General features: G+C 37.2%; 1 long non-coding RNA gene across 2 annotated transcripts; it reads right to left on the bottom strand.

Moving 5' to 3' along the window:
* Positions 1-2,034: 2,034 nt before the first annotated feature.
* On the bottom strand, positions 2,035-12,961 carry LOC139589029 (uncharacterized). Of its 2 annotated transcripts, none has more exons than XR_011678908.1 (3): positions 12,678-12,961; positions 7,124-9,378; positions 2,035-2,718 (listed from the first exon to the last, which is right to left on the bottom strand). It is a non-coding gene; the product is annotated as an uncharacterized lncRNA (long non-coding RNA). The 2 variants fall into 2 exon arrangements; XR_011678907.1 differs by having other exon boundaries at positions 12,682-12,961.
* Between the last annotated feature and the right edge of the window lie 13,291 nt (positions 12,962-26,252).

Genomic DNA, 26,252 nt, shown 5'->3' with positions numbered 1-26,252 from the left:
AAAAGGAAATGTGGAGGACTGAGTGCAGTGTCTGAAAACAAACTGGGCACTTCTCTCCCCCTTTCACTTTCTGAAACAAGTCTTAAAGGTGCAAAACTTATTATTCAGCATAAGCAGAACAAGATGGCTGGGGATAAAAGCATCATATAATCAACCCAGGACAGGGGCCCAGGCTAAGGCTAGGCCAGGCTGCAGATGCTAACATCCTGCCTCCACTAAATCCACTAAACCCTGCCCCACCCAGCGCCGGGAATTGCTCTGGGCTAGGCCTGGCCGGGCCATTTCCTGCCACGCTGTATGATTAACTCTTTCAGTACTCTAAAATTCCATTTAAAAAAAGATAAACCTGTGGGTACCACTTTTCCCAAATCAGAAAAAAGGAAAGTTGAAGGGATGTGAAGAGAACAACATAGAGACACTAGTGTCAGAGAAGAAAGAAGAGTCAAAGCCCAGATGGCAGGAGAATGAGGAGATGCCTTAGATTTGGGCTGAACTTCTCTTGAGAATTCTATAGTGAAGATGTAGTTGACACATTAGACACTTCTTCCCTTTAACTCATGGAATGCATTGGGAGGATTGAGCGTTCTAACCACAGCCATGAGCAAAGACACTAGTGCTGAAGCAAGAAGGTGTTGAAATAGCTGTGATTTGATGAGAGGCTTCAATAGAGAGAGATGAGAAAGATGAGAAACCTTGACCCAGGTATAGAAGAAAAAGACCTCTGTTTCTCAGAGATGGATGAAGAGAACTTTTCTCTCTAGGCTAGAACAGCTTATCCTTAAAATTGCGCCCAAATAAGCTGAGATTACTGAGATGGTGGTAGTTGTGAGAAGACTACCAAATGCGAGAAGGACTTAATGTTTGTAGATTTCTGGGTGGCTGCTATCCATGAAAATTAAAACCACAAGAGAACAGTTTCTTGTGGAAAAGTCTCCATGGCATGGCAGGAGAGACTCCTGTCCCTAAGCAAACTGAAGAAAGACTATTTTAGAGGTGGCAAACTGGCTGAAAGTCCCAGATTTTGTTTCTTTACATTGTCAGTAGGGAAAGAAAGAGGAGGTGGGGGCAGGGGAGAAGTGTTCTGAAGGTTTATTTTGATTCTTATTATTCTTATTTAGTTATGTTAATAAAGTTTTCTTTGTACTCTTTAAAGTTTTGAGCCTGCTTTTGCTCTTCTCCTAATCCTTATCCCACAGCAAAAAATGAATAAATAATTTTAGTGGGTGTACTGGCATTTAGCCAGCACTCAATCCACCACATTAATTGGTGCTGTGACTCAGACTGGCAAACCAAAACCACTACACTACCATAGTATCAAAGTTGGTTGACTAGTTTCTACTTCCTCAGATAGTTATTTTGGTACTTTTTGATTAGATGTTGTCAAGGGTTTGACACTGGCAAAATGCCAGGCACTCATGGTGTTGCTCATTCATGGTCCCCTGCCATAGATGGGCAGAGGAGAGAAAAATTGAATTCTGGGTTCAAATTCAACAAAAGGTTCAAGGGTTGAGATCAGGACCAGAAGAAAACACTCCAAGGCCAAGACAAGCTCAACTTAGAAGTACAAAGTGAATTTATTACCAAGAAAATCAGAGGAGAATACTGAGAAGTAAAATAAGACCTTAAAACCTTTTTCCTCCAACCCCTCCCCCCCACCAAAAGCTCAAGGAGACAGGTGGCAGGGGTTTGGTCAGTTTATCACCCCAGATCTTCTTCCACTGTTCCAGAAGAGGAGTCCTTCCCCATGAGGCTGTGGGGTCCCTCCCACAAGAGACAGTTCTTCATTAACTTCTCCAGCATGGCTTCAATCTCATGAGCTGCAGCACTCCCAAAGCTGCTGCAATCAAGGTCCCTGCCATGGGCACACAGTCCTCTGAAAACTGCTGTGGCATGGGTCATTCTTCCAGGGTGCAGTCCTCCAAGGACAGGCTGCTCCAGCCTGGAGGCAAGGACCCTCTCTCTCCACTAGGTCTCCCACTGGATCACAGCCCCCTCCAGACATCCACCCACTCCAGCATGGGCACCCCCGGATCCCCAAGGGCTGCAGGGGCACAGCTGCTTCACCAGAGTCTCACCATGGCCTGCAGAGGACTCTTGGCTCTGGTGCCTGGAGCACCTCCTGCCTTCCCCTCCTTCTGCGCTGACCGAAGTGTTGCCATGTAGTTTTCCTCACATGTTCTCACATCCTCCTCTTTGGCTGATAAACAAAACCTGTGTCTCCCTACTGTTTTGATTTTTTTCCTAAATACATTGGCACAGAGGCGTTACCAACCTCTCTCATTGACCCAGCTTTGGCCAGCACCATGTCCATCTTCAGAGCTATCAGGGATTGGTTCTGCCAGACATGGTTGAAGGTTCAGCAGCTTTTCACAGGAGCCACCTCTGTGGCCATTCCACTACCAAAGACAGACCGTGAAAAACCAACACAGAAGTGTAATACTGTTTCTCCTTCAAACATCTCAGACATTCTCCAATTTTCATTATTTTAAAGATGCTAAAGAGCAGCCCTATGAAAATATTGATCAGCTCTCTCAGAAACCTTCAAAGAAGCTTGTCCATGGATATGCTATTGGTCAAGTTCACCAAAAGAAACTCTGGCTTGATCTGCATCCACTTTCTTCTTGAATCTCTTCACAAGTCTTTGCTGGTAAGACTGAGGCTATGAAGGCACTGAGTACCTCTGTCCTGTTTGCATCCATGCTCATTCAATCATTTGCCCTATGGAGAAAAAAAAAGAAAGTGCCCCCCTCAACTGAATGGCCCATTCAATTGAGTATGAGGATGAAGATCCAATTGGACATGACAGTGAGTGCCTCCAAAGCACCTCCACCCCTGAAAAGGGTATGATTGGTCTTGCAATGGAAAGCTGAAATTCCACTCCCAACAAGAGGGCTAGAGCAGGGACAGTGCATCCAGGTATAGATATCAAATGTCAGCACTTCGTGGGGGCATCACTAAGCACAATGGCATATACAAATATGCCTATTTTTAATAGTAATATTTATTGTCATCATGTGTAATGATGGTGACAAAAACAACAAAAAGCAACTTTACTCTTACTTGTTGTTAGTTTATATTTGATGAACCACAATAATGGCACTGGATTTCTGAATACTTTCTGACAATGAGCAAAAAACTTAACATCTTTTTTGTGGTCAGTATTATTTGCATCTGTATAAAAGTTTTATTTAAATTTTTTTCATATTTACTTGGCTTGTATGTAATGTACTGCAATAACGACTATAAAAGAACTGCTTACCTGTACAAAGCCTCCTAGTTGCTTACAGAGTGACAGACTCCAACCCCTCTGTCACTAAGAAATTCTGAGTGACTGTTTTGCGCAGAAGAGTGACACTCACAGTGGCACACTAGTGGGCTGCATACTTTTTACAGCATTGTTTCTTTATTATTATTCCAAATTACATCTATGCTGTCACAGATGGCCTACTTTTTCAGGGGGTTATGTGTTTTCATTTCATCTCAAGCATCACTAATGTCTTCAAGGAAGCAAAAAAATGAATTAATTTGTTCTTTGGGCACTGGTTTATAGCTAGTCACTTCTGAGACTGTAAGATGTTTGGTAAAGGGAAGAGCTGTTAAAACTTATATGATAAGTATAAATTTTAATACATGTGCTAATTTGGAAAACAGCAGGTCAGTAGCAGGCCATTGAAAGCAGATACTTGTATGTTGACAAATATCAGGTAATGATTGTATGCATACAATTATTTTCAAGAATAAATTACTCATTGGTTCGATTTATCAAATTTCCATCCTCTGATGCTCATCTGTGTCTTCAGAAACTACCATTTAAACACAAATTAGAACTTTTTCATTTTCTTTTTTTTTCCTTTTTTTTTTTTGTTACTGGAATCACCTGCAACTTTGCCTCTTTATAGTGTTTTTAATTTTGTCTAAAACCAGGACTTTAATGCTGTGATGTGTATGTATTCAGCCCACCTTCTAAAACCTGAGTGCTTCTATCTTATGTGTAAACTTTTGTATCCTTTTCATCATGTCTTTCTTACTGTATATGTCATTTACTTATGAACCATGGGCTTCCCTGTTCTAATTTATTAACTGTTGAAAGAATTATGCCAGTGCTAGCTTTGCAAGATTAGATCCTGTGTTTTAACAAATCTCCCTTACAAATTATACCTCCTTGCAGTTCTTATACTAGCACTGCAGGTTCTGTGATTTTCTTTATAAATGAAGACAAACTCCTTACTCCATTAAAAGGATTGGTAAAATTCCTGCTGAATTCAGTGTGAATAGATTTAAACTCTCATGTCTCAGTTGTCAAGTAATAGCTAGTACCTCCAGTGATAAACACCTACTCTTTATTTTTTTAACCTTGACAACATAAACAGGTTAATTTCAAAGTAAAATCAAATGGCAGTTTAGTTTGATGACACCACCACATCACTTTGATTTGTAACTGTCTCAAGATTTCTGCGCTTTTTAAAATTTTGCTCTTTTCACACATCAGGTATTCCAGAGTTCAGAAATTAACTTATGGAAGATGGAAGATAAATGTTGCACTTCCATGAAATTCCGCAGTGTTACACAGTTGAAAAGCACGGTACCAGCAATTGTTTTACCCCTCGAGAATGATTTTTTTCTGTGGCAGTGCCTAACACATTATGGCTGGTTCTGCAAAGCCATAAGGTTTCCAGCATGTTCATCACCAAGTGAAATCAATCAAATATTTGCTGCCAAGCACAATGAATTTAGAGGCACTGGCCTTCACACAAAAATTTATTCTATGAGTGAGTTTCATAATATTAGCATTTGATAAGCAAAACAGTGATGAATATTGGCTAACGTGATGACTAGCTAGGTGGAGAGCAGTGATATGTTTATCTTGGCTGTATCAAGGCTTTCAATACTGTCTTTCATAGTATCCTTATAAACATGCTGATTAAGTATCATATGGATAAACGGACAGTGGATTTAAAAAAGGACTGCCAGGTAAAAAAAAAGGTTGTGAACAGAGGCACAACGTCCAGCTTGAGGCCAGTCCCTAGTGGTACAGCCTGGAGACTGATACTGAATCCAAAATGACCTGGATAAGAAGAGAAGGAATCGTTAGCAAATTTGAATATTGAATAAAATGGGGAAGAGGGACTCATACTCCATGGCTATGTTGCCATTTAGAGGGTTCTGGACAAACTGGTGAAATGGGTTAGGAAAAACATCACAAAAAAATCACAGTTTTTCATATTTCACTGTTTTCTGGGAAAAAAAAATCAACTGCTTCAGACTAATAACCTCAGTTTATTCTGTTTATCCCTGCTACAGCCATTCTTGTAAGACTCAAAGCCACTTCTGAAAAGTCTTTAATATAGCTAACGTAAGCTACATGAATCATGACATATGGCTAAGCAGAAATGCTACCCTCCCTCCCTACATTCTTTCCTCCCTTTCTTTTCCTTCTGATATACAGGAAGACTTAACTATTCTACTCTCTGTGGAACATAAAGTTTGCTACAATACCAAATGGTACAGCAGATTTCTGAAGTGCATTCTCTGAATTTGCTATAATAAATAGACTTTACAGATCTCAGGTTCATAGCTATTAAAAAAAAAATCACATCCAGATGATATAAATCTTGAATTGCAAGGTCAAAAGTCTTGCTCAGTAATGGAAATGTGAAAAATATTTACAATCAATCACTCTCTCACATACCCCTCTCAAATGAGCTGGGATATAAAGTATTACATTACACCATGTTTCAAACCAGCTTTTTTTTTTTTTTAATACTATATTCTCAGTAATTTGATCTACAAACACAGACTATGATTAGATTTTTGTACAGGATAACAGGATAATATAACAGCATCATGCCACAAACAAAACCACCTTAACCAGAGTGTTCAGTTTAAATTATTGCATATTTTGGCACTGTTAAGAAAATAACACCCTATAGGAACCTCTTGTCAGAGGTTTCTCTGATTCTAGGTATTTTCCCTGGCATTATATTAGGGTATCTTACGTTTTGCCATTTTTCTATTAATAGCTTCTGCTGACACTTACAGTCCAGAGCAATAATGTTTCAAACAGCTAGCAACAATGGTAAAAGCATGCTGTTGAAAGATGTTAATGAAAAATCAGTGCAGCAATTTTTAAAGAAAATATCAAGGCTCAAATCTAGATTTTCATATTCATTTAGACAAGACTTTAATGAGGACTTACCTGATATATTTTCTAGTGGAAAAAATGACTTTTAAAAAGTATTTCCAAGCCTTGAAAAACATAACTAGCAAACAAACAAACAAAAATTACTTCCAACGCAATATGGTGGACTGCAAATGTGACTAAAAATTTCAGACTTAAACAAAGATGGAAGAAACCTTTGCAATTTATCCGTGCAAAACCAAGCTACTCTTCCTTGAAATCTTGAGCTGACAAATTACAGTTTTTAGCAGTAATATTAGCTGTAATATATAAGGTTCAAGATTTTAAAACAAGGTATTTCAACAATAAATTTTCTTATAGTCTCTTCAGATTTTCAGATGTATGACTGAAGTACTTCCAATGCTGATAAACATGGCTGTGTGGAAATGGCTCAGATTCTTCTCCTCTTAACATCTTCCGCAGTCCCTTTTGCAGTAACTGAAGCAGTACACCTCTCATGAGCAGTACATACTCATGAGAATTCACTGGAATTTGTTAAAAAAAAAAAAACACAAAAAAACCCCAGAACTTACGATTTATTCTCTCCTACATCTAAATCTTCCACGTTGCTGTAAAGCTTGGTGAAGAAAAGGCAATCAATGGTTACCCTAAAAAGTTGGTAAGTAATTTTAATATTTAGATTTCAGTAATACTTAAGGTGAAATTATATTGGACCTCCATTTGGCCGCATTCTCTGTGCAGATTACATCATAGGATTTACAAAGAAAAACCCTATTTTTGCCTTTGTGAAACACCATTTCTGCAGGCTCTCCACTACTGGTCTTAGTTAGACAAATGAAATGTCAGAGACAAATTATATACATACTTACATGAGTACATAAGTACATAACTTACATAAGTACATAACAGACATAAAGTGTCTTCTTTTATCAGGCAGACTTTATTTATTTATTTATTTACTTATTTATTCACTTACTCACTTACTTTTTTACATATTTTGTTCTGTGCTAGAGAAGTGGCTAAGGAGGTGAAAGAACATTTTACCAGCACATCACTGTCAAACCATGAATGGGTTTCAGTCAAACTGTTAAGGCAATAAATGCCCTAAATCCTTCCCCTGAAGTGTTGAAAATCTGAAAAGAAAATGAAGAACATCAGCATGACCTGAAGTTAATGCTTTGAAACGGAATTAAAAAAGAAATCTGTGTTTAAGTGGAAATGCATCTGAGGCAACAAAAACTAACATCAGCAACTCACAGGTGAATGTCACAGCCTGCAGATACATTGACAGTAGTACAGACAAAAATGCTAGGCATAGTATACCTGGTAAGTCTACTAATCTTAAAAAGTACCTAGAGCCCTGTTCAGCTTCTCATTCAAAACTACATGAGAATAGTTCAAAAATTTTCATGCACAAATTTTATGTTTTGAGCTGTCTGTTTAGATGGGCAATGTTAATCACTTTGCTTACAAATTCTACTTTTGCTTTCATATTGCAATTATAATGTTGTACATTATTGCTGTTTTATTCTAAATATATTTATTGGAATTTAGGTAATCAACAAAATTTAAAACAGCAACTGTAGGAGCAACAGAAACAGAAATTTTGTAGTCTGTCTGTCTATGAATATAAGCAACCAATTGTTTATGAAACAAATCAAGAAACCCCTGTGAGATAAGTCATATAACTTAGCCCAACATCCATGCTAGTGCATTAGCAGAGGAGCAATTATGCTTCTTTTTTAAGTGTACTATAGTAGTTTGCAGTAACAGCCCATGTGAATCCAGTATTATCCTGTAGGTTTCTTGTTTTGATTGGCATAATCCCTAACAGCACCTTTTACTTCTTGGTACAATGAAAAATGACAAGAGTGACTTTTTTGAGGCACAATTATCTCAAGTCATAAAACTGCACACATTATAGCATCTTCAGGGAATAGCTGCACTACTGTATCACCTTCTGCAGACATACATTTAGCATGGGAATATTTATTTTAAATACTCTTTAACTCTCAGTCTTCTTTATTACACCTTTGACATACATCAGCTAGAAAATACTGAAACCACAAAATGAATATCTAAAAGAATATGATAAACACTTCTCAATAAACTTGGAAGATTGAAAAGTCATTTAGTATGCAAAGAAGACAGGGGTTTTTAACTACTATGGCTGTTATGGTAAAATCAAAACCTAAGTAGTATAAAATTTATTGATTCATAAAGGCCTTTTTCCCTTAAAGGCCGCCCTAAATACTATACTCATAAATAGCTGCTTGATCTTCAAGCTTTTTCTCTGGCATCTCTTCCTTTTCTTTCATAATTTTCTGATTCTGCATTTTCCAGCAGTCATGCCCTATACACAAACAATGCAGTTATCCTCCAGTTGTTTTAATTTTCTAAGTGTGTTTCTGCTGATGAAACCCAGTCCTTGGAGTACTGAAGTGTATATTCTTATTAGTACCACTTCAACAATGAATACTACAAATTTTCCAAAAAGCATTGAGCAGCTAATCTCAAGATTTCACATAAATCATAAAATATGACATTTTACTGCAGTAATCCACAGTTTAAAAAGAACAAAGGAACAGTAATATTTCTTTGAAATTCTATGGCATCTAAATAGAAATACTAAATATTGCTAAATTTAAGATTTTTTAAAAAGCAACAAACCCGTCTTCTTGCCAAAGACATAATGGGCTATTCTATTTATAAGCTTTTCAAAAGCTGTGCCTGCCTAGTTGTTATGCGTGTCACAAATGTCAATGACCATAGCCTTACAAATCTTTCAGTCAGAGCAGTATTATCATTAGCTTACAGATGAAGATCATCTGAATAATCACAATTGTTAAAAGCTGTCTGCATTTATTTATAAATAAATGCAACATGTGCAACATGAGAGGAGGTTGGGTGTATTCCAGAAGAGGTGGTGAGGAATATCTGACATTGACACTAGGCAAATCCCTGGAACCATTGCTAGGTCAAGAAAATTACTCAAGAGTGATGCTAGCCCAATATTTAAATATCAAAACTCACTGAATTCTCTGGCCCTTAAAGCAAGCCTGGTAAACTGTATTCCTAAGGAGACATTTCTAGAGTTTCATTTATATGCCTTTTGCTTCAATTTCCTATTAGTGCAACCTTTATCTCAGAGTCTTCTCTGTTCCTGCTCCATGGTGAACTATTCTTGTGCACTGGTCAGGTAATGAACAGCCATCTCCCCATAGGAACAGTGCCTATGGCTGGAAAAGAAGAAAAATAAATCTAAGGTAGCTTACATGTCTCAGAGAGCCAGGGACTTAAGCTAATTACAAGCTGAACTGCTGTATGTGCACTTTTGAAGCACCTGCCCATTTGATTGAAAATTTCTATCAAATTAATCTGAGAAGTATTTATTTTGTGCACTTTAAGAACAAACACTTGGCAATGAAAAACACAGGATAAAAATTCTTGTGTTGAGGGTATATGCCTGATCTTAACAAAAGCTAAAGTATAAGCATACCCAAAGTGGGCCACAAGGCTATCACAGTGCAAAAAATTTAAACTTCATTACATTTTATGAGTTTTAGTCCAGAGATTTCACAGTCTTTCACAGAGAGATTTTTTTTAATGGCTATTTAGATTATTTTTGTGTGAGAAAATATGCCAGCTCCAGATCCTCCTTTATGACATAATCTGGGCATATAGCACATTCAGGTATTCTGGTGTTGTGCAACAGCTTTGTATGCCACCTGTCATCCGGTAATACACAATTCTGCTTAAACCATTATTATTTTGTGTGGGACCAAATGCATCCACAGACATAATAAATACAATGCACTTAAATATAAAGTAAGTCTTACACTGATTTATGGAGACAGAGTAAGGCTTAAAAAATTCTCAAAATTATTCTTTTATTTTTGGGAACATGAAGACGGAAATAGACAAGGAAAAGTGGGGTATTATTAGAGTTTGGATTGTTATAGTCTAGATAATTAGAGTATGGAGGACAAAGCAAATAAATGTTAGAAGAGAAAGAATAAAAGATATGATGTAAAGAGATTTCTTGGGAAAATAACATTGCTTAAAGAATTCTCATATGTTCTTGGAACATAGGTCCAGAACTCAGCTTCCTAAGCTCCACAACTTGAGTAGCCATTTCTTACTGTTTAGACAAAGCACCAGACTTTTGGGAGATTCATTTCAGATGTTTTGCTTCATTCTCTTGTCTTCACAGAGCTCCCGCATTTTATATTTCCTCAGGGTGAGACTCAGCAGAGCTAAGTGAGGTGAGTAGAGGCAAAATGAACAACCACACCACCACAATACTTAGCAAAGCATAGTAAATCATCCAGTGTGGCATTTCTGAAAGAGTAAAGGATCTGCACCTAGGTGGACTTAGGGCAGCAGGAAGTTAGGTGTCCATCAACCCCCATCCGTGTATCACTAGCCCAGTTAATCACCACTTAGGAACTATTAGGCTGGACAGCATGAGCTCTGTCAATCACAGTGGGTACAATGTCGTGCTGAAAGTGGAGCAGTCACTAAGGATGGCCCTATTTCTAGCTAACTTGTTTTGGCAGAATGTTTGTGTGCATCAACAGACTGAAATGTCAAGAGAGCTGAAGATGATGTGGGTGAACGTGAAAAACCAGAGAAGACTGCAGAGAAAAAGGAAGAAACCAGAATAAAAAGTGAGCAAGTAAAATATAAGGAAGAGCAGAAGATTAAAGGTATGAATCAATGCTGTAAATAATATTAAAACAAAGACACAGGAAGTTTTCCACTAAGAATATATTTCAATTAGGTGTTAAAGTCAGGATAAGCATCAATAAAAATTGATCATTCAGCTTATTAAATTATTTGTGTCACAAGTGCCCTTTAATCACTTGTTATACTACCCAGTACTCTTCTGTAGTTTCTATAATACAAAAACAGGGAAAGAGGCAATTGAAGTCCCAGGTGTGAATAATTTTGTACCCTATGATAAGACATGCACCCCACTGAAGCTGGCCATTAACAAGATCCACAGAGCTCATAACACTTAAATGCATATTCATATCTCTGTATGACTAACTAAAGCTCTAAATAATATTAATATAGATATTTTTCATGTTTACTAGGTGTTCCTGTTATACATAATTACTACCTTTTTTTCACTTTCACAAACAACTTAGGTTTGAGAAGTTTAATCCTGCTTCTGTGGTTTATTATAATTGAGTGTTTGTTTTTTCCTGGAGTAGAGGGCTCATTCTGAGTACATCTGTGCTTAATTACTATGCATCTGTACTTAGCACAACAAAGTAGAGAAGGTGCAACGGGCATGAACAATCAAAAACTCTTCAGGGTGCAGATGAAATATTCTGGACATCGGCACAAGTGTTGCCCCTTAATTTCTTTAAAAGAGAATGGGAAATAGGTCTCTTCTCTCCCTAAACCAAAAATATTGTCAACAACTTAGTTATTTAAGGAGAGTGAAACATGCCAAAACGGCATGTTTACAGTAAGTAAATTAGCTCAGACCTCTCCATTTCTGTTGCTTATTCTGCATCTGTGCTTTGTTTTTCTTTTCTTTCTTATCATATAAAATGCTCAGAAAAAGCATGTAGCAGGTTTTTCAGTGGGTATATTGGTACAAATTGGTTAGCCAGTCCATGCAAAGAGATGTCATGGACATAGCAAATAATTCCTTTGTGGTAGAGACATAATGGAAAGATCTTGCAGAAGTAAAGTTCTGAGTATGTCATGCTAATTGTAAATGGCAACATTATCTGGAAATTGGTGTCATTTTATCCATAACTGGTTTGACACTAGCAACCACCAAAACTACTTTTAATAATACTGTTAGCTGGCAGCAAAAATACTTTTAGCTGGCAGCTAGCTTCTGAAAAGTGACACACACAACTAGATGTCTCCTGTAAGACAGAGCAGAGTCCATTTATTTTCAGGTTCATGTCAAGTGGAAACACAGCCACTGAAGAGTTTGGTTTGGAAGTCAGCATTAAAAGTCATCCAGTCCAACCACTTCCTGCAATGGGCAGGGATATCTTGAACCAGATCAGGTAACTCAGAGCCCTGGCTGAACTGACCTTAAATGGTTTTAGAGATGGGGTATTTAAGACCTCTCTGGCCAACCTGTAACAGTATTTTACCACCCTCATAATAAAAGACTTCTTCTATATATATTCCTTTGTAGTTTAAGGAGTTAATAGGAGACAACCTTGTCTCCTATTTCAGTGACAAAAGCATTCTCTCCTTTAGACAAAGCACCAACTTTCTGAGCTTTTCTTCACAGGATATCTGTTCCAGCCCTCTGATTCATTTTTTGCCCTCCTCTGGACTCACGGAACAGGTCCACACCTTCCTCTGTATTGATTCCAGACCTGGCAATAGTACTCCTGGTGGGGTCACATGAGAGCCGCCGAGGAGGAGCTGGTAGTTAGGAGCTAGGGGAGTTAACATAAAATCTTTACACAGGTTAGTAGCTATTTCGCTCTTTTAACGTTATTTTTAGCCTGATGTTAGCAGCCCGTGTAAGTTTCTGCAATGCTGTACAGCTTACCTACCAGGAGAAAATCTCCCAAACAGCTCCGGAGCGCTATGGTTCCCTGAGCACAGGCTGTCACACTCATAATCAGACTGTGTTTACAGGAGCAGCAGCGCTCTTGCATTTACAGGCTACTGAACGGCGGCCTGGAGAAGGCACAGGCGCCGCTGGGCTGGGGCCGGCACTCCCGGGCGGGCACTCCCGGGCTAGGGGTGGCATTCCCGGGCGGGCACTCCCAGGCTGGGGCCGGCGGGCGGGCATTCCCGGGCGGCACTCCCGAGCTGGGGCTGGCATTCCCGGGCTGGGGCACTCGCGGCCCGCAGCACCCGCCCCGGGCGATTCCCGGCGCGGCGGCGCCACCTGGCGGCGCGGCGTGAGGCGAGGCGGGCGGGGCGCGGGCCGTGAGGGAGGCGCGGGCCGTGAGGGAGGCGCTGCCCCGGGCGCTGCCGCGGCCCAGGTCTGCCGCCCCCAGCCGCCCGCACCACCCGGTCCCGGCCTTCGCCTTTTTGTTTCACCAGAGCATTACGTCATCTTTTTTCTCCACGTGGAGGTAGCTTTGATATAGTATTTAAAGATTCGCCCCGCTGATTAAAATTCCTTGTTTCTGTGCTCTTCTGTTCTGCTTTTATAGAAGCAGTGAATTCCAACGCTGAAATATGTCAAATGGGAGAGAGATTTCTGCCTGAAAGACACAACCGGCTTCATTTGCCATATTCAGTGAGCAAAATACATACTGTTGGCGCAACACACAAAAACAGAACAAAAGGTGGTTTGAGAGGTCCTTTGTTCTTTTCAGTCCTAAAGGAAAGCTTTGATAGGAAAAAATAAAATAAAAAAAAAGCCACCTGCTATCACAGGTGTGAATTCACCTTAAGATAAGAACTGCACCAGACCCGTCTTATTTTAGTCCACAAACGCAAAAGTGCTGCTGGCTGAATCAGATTTGTTTCAGTGGTAGGATGTCTTTAACAAGGTTTTCGCTATCATCCCTGCAGTACAGCCAGGCAGGAACCATGATGGGCGCTATGGGAGAGAGGTGATGGGTAAAGCAAACACAGCTTCATGGATCTTTTAAAATGCTAGTTTTGTGAGTTACACGTATTTATTGGCATTTTTAAAAAAGCAGCAAATACTACAATTCCTTTAAGGTTTTAATAGTGGTACACAAGAATTAAAGAAGAAAATAGACCTAGTTCCTTTTCCTTAGAAATATGATGTTACAGCTGGCGTTTTGATATATGCATTTCTGATTTCATGGCAGCATTATCTCCACTCATCATGCCTAATTTCTTCTGAAGTTTAAATCAGATTCTAACTTTAACCCTTTTGACTCTGAAAATTAAATACTAGGGAGAAAAAGACAATTTCATTTATGTTTAAAGCATTAGCAATTAAATTAGCTCAGTACTGTACAAATTCAGTGATAGAGTGCACATTTAATGATGGTTACAGTTACTTATATACCCATATACCTACATATATATATATAATATATACGCATACACACTACATATACACTGTAGAATAGCTATTTGCCCATACAACTTCTACCTCGAGTCAGTAAGGTATAATCTACAAAATTAATCAGGGAGTGAAAGACTATAGCAGAAGTGCTAATTTGTCAGTAATACAGTGAGCTTCTAAAGATAGACTGTATCCTTGCTCACATCAGAAAACTCCAAGACATGGTTTCTACACAGACATTTAGTGATTCTTAATAGCATGATCTTATCACTTTAAGTTATTTGAGTAACTGGAAATTCAATTTTATCCTGCAGCAAAACCAAAATAAAGATATAATTATATAAGCATATAAGTAAGGATAATAGTATTTCTTATAGATTGAAGTTTCTGGGAACTTTTGATAGGAAAATTGCAATGATTCATTTGAATTCAGTAAAATGTTTTGTGTGAATTTAGCTTTATTTGAAATTGAAAAATTGACATAGTGTTTCAGGCCTTAATCAGTGCAACTAATAATGTGGCATTAAGGCTCTTAGGCTGAATCAAATTAAGAAACTACTAAGTTTTTTTTCAAGAAAAGTCTTCTTATGGCCCATCCTGAAAGTTTTAATTTTAGCATCACTTGCCTTCTTTTTTCCCCTAGCTTTCCATCTGGCCTCTTTTTCTGAGCTGAACCAGTAGCAAGCTGTAGCAGAGGAGATACGTCAAAATAGTGTATCCACTAAAAAAAGTTCCAGGGAGGTTTGTTCATAATTAAGTGTCCATTGTTAAAAAGGTGGTCCTCTCCATCCACTATCCAATCTTGGCTTGTCCATCTTCTCTTTATCACTCTGCTCTATAGCAGCACCATTTAAACACTTATGGCTAAGCTGTGGGTAAAAAACAAATTGTTTGCATTGAAAATGACCAGACATAATATTGAATAATCAACATGAGAGAAGCAAAGCTTACTCTACTCTACTGAATCTGATTTAGCTTCTATGGTGACATATAATCTACAGCAGTCAGCTTTATCTGCTGAGCATCTGTGTGTATTTTCTAGGTCTGGCTTCCAGTTTCTTACTAGATCCTGTATGTTCACGCAATTTACACAAAAGTTCCCTCCTCAGGACATGTCAGTGCCTTTTTCTATTGCAACCCCAACCTTTGTAATGATTGTTCAAAAGGCACTCCAATGATGCAAGACCACCTGCCTTTCGTGAGTGAAAGCTAAATTACTTGCTATGGGTTTGAAACACATTTCTCTTCCTGAAGATTAGTTCGCTCTGCAGTGGCTGCAGTATGGCAATGTGCATGTATGTAATACAGTTTTTCAAGTAACACACAAAAAGTACATTATGACAAAATGTGAAACAGTAGTAAGTACCTAAAACTATACCTCCTTTTACTAACTGATTAAATCATTCCTTATATTTGTATTTCTGATTTAAAAGTTATGTTGTTACTTCTCAAACACAAAATGCACCTTTCTTGTTCTTTTTTTTTTTTATAGGCAAGTGGTGCTACTTAATTTGTTACGCGAGAAGTGAGAAACGTCATATAAGTACTTCCATTAGATTATGGTTTGTGTTCAAAGTAGCACTCAAAGTAGTGCAGGGGCCCTTTTTTCTTTTGTCAGTGTCTGCTTTGTAGGCTAATGGACAGAACTATATAGAGGAAAAAAACCACTGTCAGTTACCCCTGCCGATTCCCTAGACAAACAGAATCTAGTGTGAACCAGCAAAACAGGCCTAGGCAAAACACACAGAACTACAGTAGACTGGCTTTTGGGAGTGGTTTTTGTTTTGTTTTGGTTATTTGTTTGCATTAGGTTAGGGCTTTGTTTTGTTTTTGTTTGGTTGGTTTTTCTGTTTTTTTTTTTCTTTTTTAATGCAGCCTACAAGATATAATAGAACATTGTAAAAGCCAAAACAGATTCAATATAGTAAGCAGCTGTACAGCTTTCTCCCTTATGGATTAGCTAATAATATGTTTTGTTATTTTGGGAACAGGTTGTTTTCTCTCCATGTTGCTCAGACTGGCAGTGAACATACAAAGAGTACTATTATGGATCTCAGTGGGAAGGTGGGAAAAAGAGAAAATGAATATAATTACAGAATTTCCAACATCCTCTTATTGTATTTAGCCTAGTAAGAGTTCATTTTTTAAAAATTATTTTGTTGTTTTTCACAATTGGACTTAATCCAAATTTTTAGTGTGTCTTGGGCCTTATGTAAATCTTCCACTTTCAAGACTCACAGGACCACCTCTGGAAATATCTGAGTGCTTGAAGGAAAATTGTATTTTGCAAATACAAAGTGCTCCACAAATTTTGGTGCACCCTGAGCCCTCTCAAGTAATTGAGTTCTGTGTCTATATGAGCTACTGACAAATCCATATCATTTTCTTCAAAGTAATCTAGTTTCTCTTGTCTCTCCAGATTACACCTGTCTTTCCCAGTATGGAGGTTCCTCATAGATCTGAACAACTGGGAAATTTCTGTATAGTTTCAATTTCTACCTAAGATTAGAAGGAGCAAATTAGATCTCTGATTTAAGATTATGATAGTCTCTGATAACTATGAAACAAATGCTCAGAAGGGTCTGCATATACACCTTTCTACTGGAACCATAGAATTCTGTTAAAAAAATAACTTCTAACACCAAGGAACAAAACTCTTCAGCATGACATCTCTTGCGAGTAGTTAGTAGAGAAATTGGAGAGTAGTCAAACTAGGAAAGAAGGAACAAAATTCTATCAGCATTCATTTTCTGCCAGTCTTTGAGAAAGTGGAGTGGCCTGCTATCATACCATACCCAATGAGACTTTAACTCTTTGTCCTTAGAAAATATTAGACCAACTATTGAATCTGTGAACTGTAATGGTTGTAGTATCATCACATGATGCCCTTTATTATATCTTTTCCCATTAGAATTAAAATTTAAGTTCCATTTTCATTTATGCCACTGCTTTTTTATCCTCCTGATATCCTGATAGCCATCATGGCAAGAGTTACATATTTTTTTCGTTTGTATTTTTTATTTGGTTTTGTATGCTATGTAGGCAGTATAATTCTTGCATTTTATCCATAAGACTCTTTTCATTACCAACAATTTATTCTGATGGGTTTTTTTTTCCTTTCTGTCTTCTACTTTTAGATTGTTGGAAATAAATTTGATTGGTAATTCCCAAATTCTTGGTACTAGTGATCATATGAGCTTTTATAAATATTATTCTTTCTTGAAGATAAAAAGTGCTGTATCCAATGCAAACTACACTGAGCTATACTTTGTGTGCAAGATAAACAATTGAGAAAACCAGTGACTCTAGCTCAGCTTTCCTTTTGGCATATGGAAATTAATTTCAAGCACCCAAATCTCCTTCAAGATGTATGCAGGTAAAAGGAACGGTGATGCGTACCTTAGGTGCTGCATACACCAGGCTGGATAAGGGGGTGAAACCAGAAACTTTACTTTGTCTTTACTTTTATGGAATGCCATGCTGTGAGCATCCTTAACCTGGAAACTCTCTCCTTTCAGTTTTCCTGGTGCTTTGTAGCTCTGTATTTAGCCTAAGTGAAACACTCTTAAAATCCTGCTCTCAGAACTAAAGGTAATGAAAATATTAAAATTTTAGTGCTTATGATGTCATTTTCATATTTTTTTCCATTTAGATCAGTGTGTAGTTAAAAAAACAAAATAAAACAAAACAAAAAACTCCAGCCAACAGTATTTTAAAATAAATAAAATGCAATTCGACCATTAAAACCCGAAACTGCTGTATTTATGAAAATTAGAGAAAGAGAAGATGAGAGAGAAATGTCTTTTATGATAAAAATCGTCTCATCTAAGATAGTATCATTTACTGGTCCAGCAACTTTGCTGCAGCCTGGCTGATTTCTAAAAATTCAGTACTAAAGAAGAGAAAGGGAAAATTAAACCCCTGGCTCAGTAAAAAATTTCTGTGCTGTGGGTTTTGACAGAGTTTAAAAATAAAACCAAGACAAGGTAAATCTAGGAGGGAATTTTTGCTGTTTAAATTGCACACTGACCCTTTAAACACTGTTCTAAACACTATAGCCTTAGGCACAGCCACAAGGCATAACCATGCCCTGTAGCTGACTTCATCATGGGTTCTCACCTCCCTGCCCAGCCAGTCCTGAAATATCTAGCAACTTTTCTTGCCCCACTTTTGATATGCTTTCATATATCCCAACATAATGAAAAATAGCTGCTACTGCTAGTGCTTTCTACACAATGAAATACATTGGAGAAGTGAAGGTAAAATAAGCTTTGTTGATTTCCCACCTAGAATTCAGACAACATTTTGAAAATAAGGTTAATTACCTTATATACCACACTCTCTGCATTTTCCCCTCACCTGTACAAATGTCTCTCCAATTAAAACCGCACAGCTTTCTAGATGAAAAAAATTACTTGAGCTATTTATAACCCCCTGGTGAAGACTTTTAAGAGCATTTTTAATCATAAAATGTATTTGTGTGAATCTAAAATCTCAACATTGTAATAGTCAAGCAGAATATTTAGTTAGTAAATGTAGTATTTTAAATCTGACACAAGCCTATTCATGACTAAAAGAAATAAAACTTATCCAAGTCATAAATCCATTTTTAGATGATATTAATTATTTCCTCCCTGTTATTTCATTCTTTACATGGGTCTCCACCTTAATGAATTATTAATGAGAATATATAGGGTTTAATTTTTTCATAGTATCTTGTGTTTTTAAATAAAATATAAAATTAAGATAACATGTTTGGGCTGACCTTCTTTGTTCTGTGACTGATCTGTGGTACACATTTATGGATTTTTAAGGCCAAAATTGATATCAGTCCCATATCCAAAGATATTAATACACTTGGAGCAAAATAATAATCTGTTCCTAGGAATCATGTTAACCTACTGCAATTAAAAAAGAAATCAATGTTCTTGACTGCCTGAAATATAATGAGCAAGGCCTACTTAAGAATATCATAGTCACAATCTCAGAGGTTTTGTAGAATCATGATAGCAATCAAAAAAACTGTTGAAACAATGTTCTATTCTTATAACTGACTTTGCTTCTTTGGTGATGTCCACCTAAAAAGAAACAAACACACACAAAAATCCAAGAAGAAAAACTGTTATCAGAGAAATTGTTGGGAAAAAATAACAGTGGTCATGGCATGAAATAGAACATCTCCTTAACATTAATTAAAGCTCTGTGGTCAACAGCTTCATTACTGTTTTCTAAATTGCCTGTAACTGTTCAGCTATCTTTATTACTTTCTTTCTTCTAATTCTTCATATTTTTCTGGACTCCTTAAAATCAATATTATTCTGTTGGGGTCAAGCCTGAATTTTCATTGGTGACTGTGCTCATTCATGTAGGAAACCTTGTGGTTGTTTTCAATGTAGTAATTGTCCCCACTTGCCCAAAGTAGTTGTAAAAAAATCCCATCACAGCCTCATTATTTTCTGGACAGAGAAAGCTGAATGCCACAGTTCTACTCTGCAAGGTTTGTCTGACATCAGAACTGAATTCCTCAGACTTCAGCAACTATCGCTTACATTACTGCTTATAGCTCTTCTAAGTAAGTCTTGGAAGAGTTAATGTTGACTTAAGTTAGTATTTAATTTAAAAACCAGCAGTTTCCCATTGATTGCCTTTCTTTTTGATTTGTTTTTCAAGATGCTCTTCCTGCCATGCTACTCTTGAAGGTGATTCATTACCAAAATTGCTACCTAACCCCAAAAGAGGGAAACAGATTTATTCCATTATTTTTATTTTTGCCACTACATGTCAAATGGCTTTCTTTTACATACAAGGCATTCATTACTTCAGTAATCACACTCAAAACACATGTTTTTTACTATCTGACAGGATTTCCAGAGATCTGTTCACTGAAACTCAAGTTCTTCTCACCCTTGTGGGAATCCTTAAAATCAGAGGGTTTTGGGAAAGCTGCAAAAGACAGGCATCAGAGACAGTAGAACTGTGATTAGAGCTAAGCAGTACCCTACCTGTAAAGTATTGTAATTCAGGTTCTGGACTGTTGCAGCTAAAATGTTACAGAATATCATACAGTCTAGTTAATATATGTCAAGTTTTTTGGGTTTTTTTACTTGTCCTTGTCAAGGACTTTTTACTTGTTTGGTTTGTGGGAGTATTTCCTTTCACAGAGAAAAATTTTTAAAAAGATGAGAGAAACTTTGATACAATATATACAGATTTTATCTACTCTTTGAGATATAGGTGTCCACCCAAAATATTCATACTAGCCTAATTCAATAAAAATCAATAGCTCAAGTCTGTAAAAATTGGGTCACATTCTACACCAATTTCTAAGTCCTCATGTATTTGTTGAGGCTAGCACAATTTTTGCTCTAGCTCATTAAGACACAAAATGTGTGTGCCCACATAATCTGACAAGTTCAAGAGCAGTTTGTAGTACAAGACACTCTGCAGGGCACCTACCCTTCAGCCATGGGACTGGCTTGCAGACAAAGCAAGTACACAGAGCCAATATGTAATCAGCACATAGCATTGAGTGGTTTCCAGGAGAAGACACTACCTATAATTGCAGCCATGGGCAGGGGACTTGCCCTTTTGAGGGCTGTCACCAAAACATAATATAGAAAAACCCTGTGTCTCCTAGCTCACAATTTAGCAGTCTTATATGGCACCATCACTCTTAGTTTTCCTTCTTCCCACACACCTCACATTCTCAGACTGATGGTGTAACAATGGGAAATACCAAAGTGAAATGCACTAAGCCATTGTGTGTGTGTGTGTGTGTGTTCATGTGTGTGTATTGTGTGAATAAATACAAATCTTTTAAATTTTCTCTGCAAAACAAGCAGAGAAAATTTAAAATAACATATATGCCTCTCAGATGTTCTCAATGCACTGAGTTTCCTCCCCTTTGCTCCCCTATACCACTGTTCTATGCATTCTTAACTTTCTTGTCCTGCTGAGTTTTCTGTGTTCAAACCGCAGTACTACTATTGTAATGCTATCATGGTTTTATCCCCAGCCAACCATTAAATACCACACAACCTCTCAACCCATGAGCAGGGTCAGGGAGAGAATCCGAAAAATAAACATAGAAAATTCATGGCTTGAGATAAAGGGAGTTTAATAGGTAAGGCAAAAGCTATACATCCAAACAAGATGAAACAAGGTATTAATTCACTATTTCTCATGGGCTGTGCGGTGTTCAGCTGTCCCCAAGAAGTCGGGGCTCCATCACGCGTGACAGTGGCTTGGTGAGACAAACACCATAACAAGAAGTCCCCCTTCTTCCTTTGTTCCCCACTAAGCGTGATGCAATATGGTATGGCATATTCTTTTGGTCAGTCAGAGTCACCTGTCCCACCTGTGTCCCCTCCCAAGTCCTTGTGCACCCCCAGCATACTCACTGCTGGGGCTGTGTGAGCAGAAGCAAAGCCCTTGACTCTCTCTCTAAGTGCTGCTCAGCCATAATAAAAACATCTCTCTGTTATCAACACAACTTCCAGCACAAATCCACAACACAGTCCCATACCAGCCACTGTGAAGAAAATTAATTCTCTCCCAGCCAAAACTAGCACAAATGCATAAATTGCTCTTCCAATAACTTGTTTCTTTCTTGCAATAGCATTCTCAAAAGAAAATGGAGAATTAGCCCACGCTTTTCTACTTCAGAAGTTATACTTGCATTTTAGCAGAATATTATGTTTTTAATTTAAGTTCTAACTGCTATCTGAAACAGAACCTGGGTATTGCTAATTACCTCAGATCATTAGACTGTAGTCCTGTTGCTACCCTTGAATTTATACTCCCATAGCACTTGCAGCCTAAAATGACACTGATGACACTTCAAAGATGTTTAACCCTCCCTGTGATATTTCCTCTACCTTTCACCACAGTTTTTGGTATTCCCATGCCTTCCCTCATCAGGAGATAAGTAATTTTTTAATATCATATTTTGTGTGCTTGCTGTATAATTATGTGATTCGCCTTAAACACTAAAAAATAAAACAGTGTAAAATGAATATGCAATACTAGACCTTATTCTTAAGATATCAAAGAGACATCTAAACCATATAGGCTCATGCTAAATTACTCTGATTTCTTACCCCCATCCTCCCCTCCCTTGAAATGTATACCACAAGGAATGACCTGTCCTTTTACAGTTTCTGTGAAGAGCTCAGCAGTTCCTGAAGGTCAGTTATGATTAAGAGAGGGAGAGGGAGGAAAAAGCTGCCATTTAGAGGAGTCCTATGAATTAAAAGAAATTCTAGAAACGGGATGTCTTGGTTTTAGTTTAATTCAGGTTTTTGGATTATTGATTAAACTGGAATGGAGAGCAGAATATATACTGTGGTTTAACTCAGGCATTGAGAAATAGGAAGGTAAAGTCTAGAAACCATTATGACTAAAAAAAAATGAGGGGAGGGTAAATCCCACTAACTTTCAAAAGTGTGAGACATATTTTCTCTGTATAAATAACAGCTTATCACCTTTTTTTTCATTTTGAATGAAAACAAGACTTTCAAACAATCTCGTTGCTCAAATAACGGTTACTTGTTTGTTTTTACCTGAAAATGCCAAGTATTTAAAGAGTTAACCTCTCCTAAACCTCTTCTTTTTTGGCTGTGTGCCAGGGACCAAGACAATGTCAGCTGTCTTCTGACTTTAGTTGCCAAGCAGTTCAACTGTAGCTAATTTTTGATGGTACAGGTGCAGCATTAAACTATCAGGAACATGTTACATGGCAGTTAGTTACAATTAAAAAAAACCCAAACCCTCTAGCACAGTTTTCTGTGAAGGAGTAAGTTTTGAATAGGTATGATTCTGGTAGTAATAACAGTAATAATAACAACAAGTACTAGCAAATAAAATAAAGGCTTCAGAAGAATGTCTAATGGTGGATTAATAAGGTACATTGAATTTGTGAAAACTGCAAGCTACACTTCTTATTAAATTCTGGATTTAATATAGTTTCATTACCTCATGCTCTGGCTCTTGAGTTTTACCAGTTTTGTGCCATCAATAACAGTTGTATAATAATGTCCAGCTAAAAAGACGAGTATTTGCCACACTATATGACTTCAAAAGTCATGAAAGCCCAGTAATACATCTGAAGCAATATTAACAGTAGTTATAAGTATAATAATTCGCTGTACCTCCACTCATTTTTGAGTTGCACAAGCAAGCCATCATACTTAAGATGGTTTGCTCTTCTTCAATATGCTTCTGAGGCAAAAAAGAAGATTTTGTGTCCAGTTGAGGGTTCATGTCACATGTTCTTTTAAGGAAGCCACATGTACTGAAGACACCCTGAACATCTCTTGACCCTTGTGAAAAAGGCAGCTGGGTATAGTTTGTATCTGGCCAAACTTAAATCTACATCACTATTTTTCTGTGTCCCTGTTTCTATTGTCTGCCATAATATTGTCCATGGCCAACCAGGACTTTTCTAATTTTATAAAGAACTACTTTTGGCTCTAAAAACAAAGACATATTTCTTTCCACTTTCTCCCATAAAAATTGTGACATTTGTTGTATATTCATATTACTAGACAAAAAATTAACAAGCTTAGAAATAAATTCACAATACATTTATAATTTACCTTAATTCTCCTTTTGTCTATAAGGAGAATTTAACTTTTTAGGTAGCTTTGTTTGTATTTCAGCACTTTAGATTTTTTGCACTTAGGTTTGTTGTCATTTTTTTATTGGTGTACCTTCAGCTATATACTAACCATATATTTGAAGTGAAATTTGGACTATTTCCATCATAATTCAGTAAGTAATTTTTAAAGTCTTAAGATGCAAAAGACTTCTGTAATCACACTGTCAGGACTAGTGTTGTGTAAATTTTAACAATATACTTCCCAAGCTGTATTTTTTCTGTAAGAAGTTCTGAGTCCAAAAGGTAGAAACAATCCACGCTATCATGAAAGTGAGAAAAAACTGCATCCATTATTGCTCCATCTTCCTGAGGAAAATTAATGTAAATTTATGTATTATTTATTATATATTATTAATGTAAAGTTATATATTATCTTTTTTATTCTTCTCTTTGAGAAAAATAGTACATTGGATGATCCTGATCCCCTGTATCAGGCTAGAGAAAGATTAAAGCATTAAAACCTAACATCTGAAGAGTTTTTGTCAATTCTAGAAACACATTTGATTCCTTTCCACCTAATTATATGTTCTTATATGAAAATAGCAGGAAAAAAGTCCTTTGGTAAAAGAATCCATCAGTCATCTTACTCATTGATTTTTTTATTCCTTTCTCCAGTCAATCTTCTTTCTCCTTCAAATCTCTAATGACTTCTGAAGGCACTACATACACTCTTCTAAATAATTGAAGGCCTTACAACAGTTTCTTTTTCTGAGTAGATGTGAGGCTGCATACTGTACAAGGCTGAGTAAACAGAGATTCCTGCTTGCACACCATGAGAGTAGATGAGTTACCTCAAAAATGGTGATTGTGGTTTGGAGATTTATTAGCCTTTTATATTTTTTTCTCAGGACACCCATTTGTTTCTAAGTAATGGAAGAAACAAAGAAAGAGCCAGTTTTTAAGGCATGGAGAAAAATGGTTCTTGAAGACCAAAGACTGGCAATTCATATTTTGTAGAGCAGAATGACATTGCTAATAGTTCTTGGCTATCTAAATCTCAATAAGCATTTGCCAAAATCAGCATGTACACAATCCTAGGAAAAGAGGATCATATTTTTCACAGGTATGTATTGCTCCTTTGATGAATGGCATAGAGATCTGGTGGATTCATGTTCTTTGTGGATATCATATCCCTGTTCGCACAGGTGTGTTTTAAGATCTCTTTCTTGATCTGCTCTAAATTTTATTACGAGCTACCTTATATAACCCAGTCACCCAACAAATGAAAAAAAAGAGGCATGTTTGACCTCTCTCTAGTGTTGCAATATTCATCAGTTTAACCTTTTTTGAAATTGGGGCTGGAATCTGCTTGTGTATCACAATGAGAAATGCAATACATAATGCAACTGAGAAATGGCTTTCTCTGTGCAGAGTTTCAGAGTCAAGTATATTAATTTACTGTACCAAATTATTTGTCCTGCATATGATATTTGGTTCTCTGCCCTCCCTGCACCCAACACACACCCAAGACCAATGGTATCATGACATGCTTGCACAGTAAATACAATACGTTGGTTGAAACATTTTCAGTATTTAGAAAACCTCTAGAATGTGTTGCTTCTTGTTTCTACTGGTTATATGAAATGATTGTAAAACCATCACTGTGAGACTGAAAATCTCTGATGAATATAAAGGAAAAAGGAATCACAGCTTAGAACACACTCAAACAAACTAGGAGAGAGACCACACACAAAAAAAAAGCAATATATATATATTTTGTAAAAAGGTGGTATTTTATGATGCAAACTGCTTATTTATAGTGAAAAAGCTGCTGCTGAGAAATGGCATTCTAGCCACATTGTTTCACAGTCAGGTATAGTAATTTGCTGTGCTAAATTATTAGTTCTGCAGATGCTGGGTTCCCCATCATTATCTTCACCACAGGAATGATACTGCAGTGTGGCCCGGTAGCTTTCTGTGAGCTGATACTTCAATAACTCTACACATATACCTCTGATTAATGAAACAGCCTATATATATTAAAAAATCATTTTACCAAAGTGTCTCATCAGAGATTTGTGGAATAGTCATAAATGTTGGCTACTTTACAACATGGTGCTGAGAATGATTAAAATGGTTGACACTAACACCACACTTCCAGTGCACTTCTTTCTCATTCTCAGTGATGGTACCACCTTGGCTGAGAAGAGAGAAGAGGAAATGCTCAGAAACGTTAATTTATTCTCCCAAGTTATCCTATATTTTCTGTGTCATTAAAAAAAAAACCTTCCCTTTTTCAGTCAATTTAAAATTAATAAATAACAGAGATATTATTTTTCACTAACAAGGGAACTAATAAATTTATACTGCAGAGTTTCTTCATTACTAGTGAGGTATTTTAATATGTCCTGCTCTAAAACACACGTAGTGTAATGATTTAGGAAAATATGACAAATTGTGAGTTAAAGGTTAGTTTCTTTTCCTTAAGAAATAAGGGTTTCTAACAAATTCCATTTAATGAGAAATCA

This window comes from Agelaius tricolor, unplaced genomic scaffold (genome assembly GCF_023055355.1).
Source record: "Agelaius tricolor isolate 1412-34295 unplaced genomic scaffold, bAgeTri1.0.p SCAF_4, whole genome shotgun sequence".
Lineage (NCBI taxonomy): Eukaryota > Metazoa > Chordata > Aves > Passeriformes > Icteridae > Agelaius > Agelaius tricolor.
This window is presented reverse-complemented; position numbering and strand designations above follow the sequence as displayed.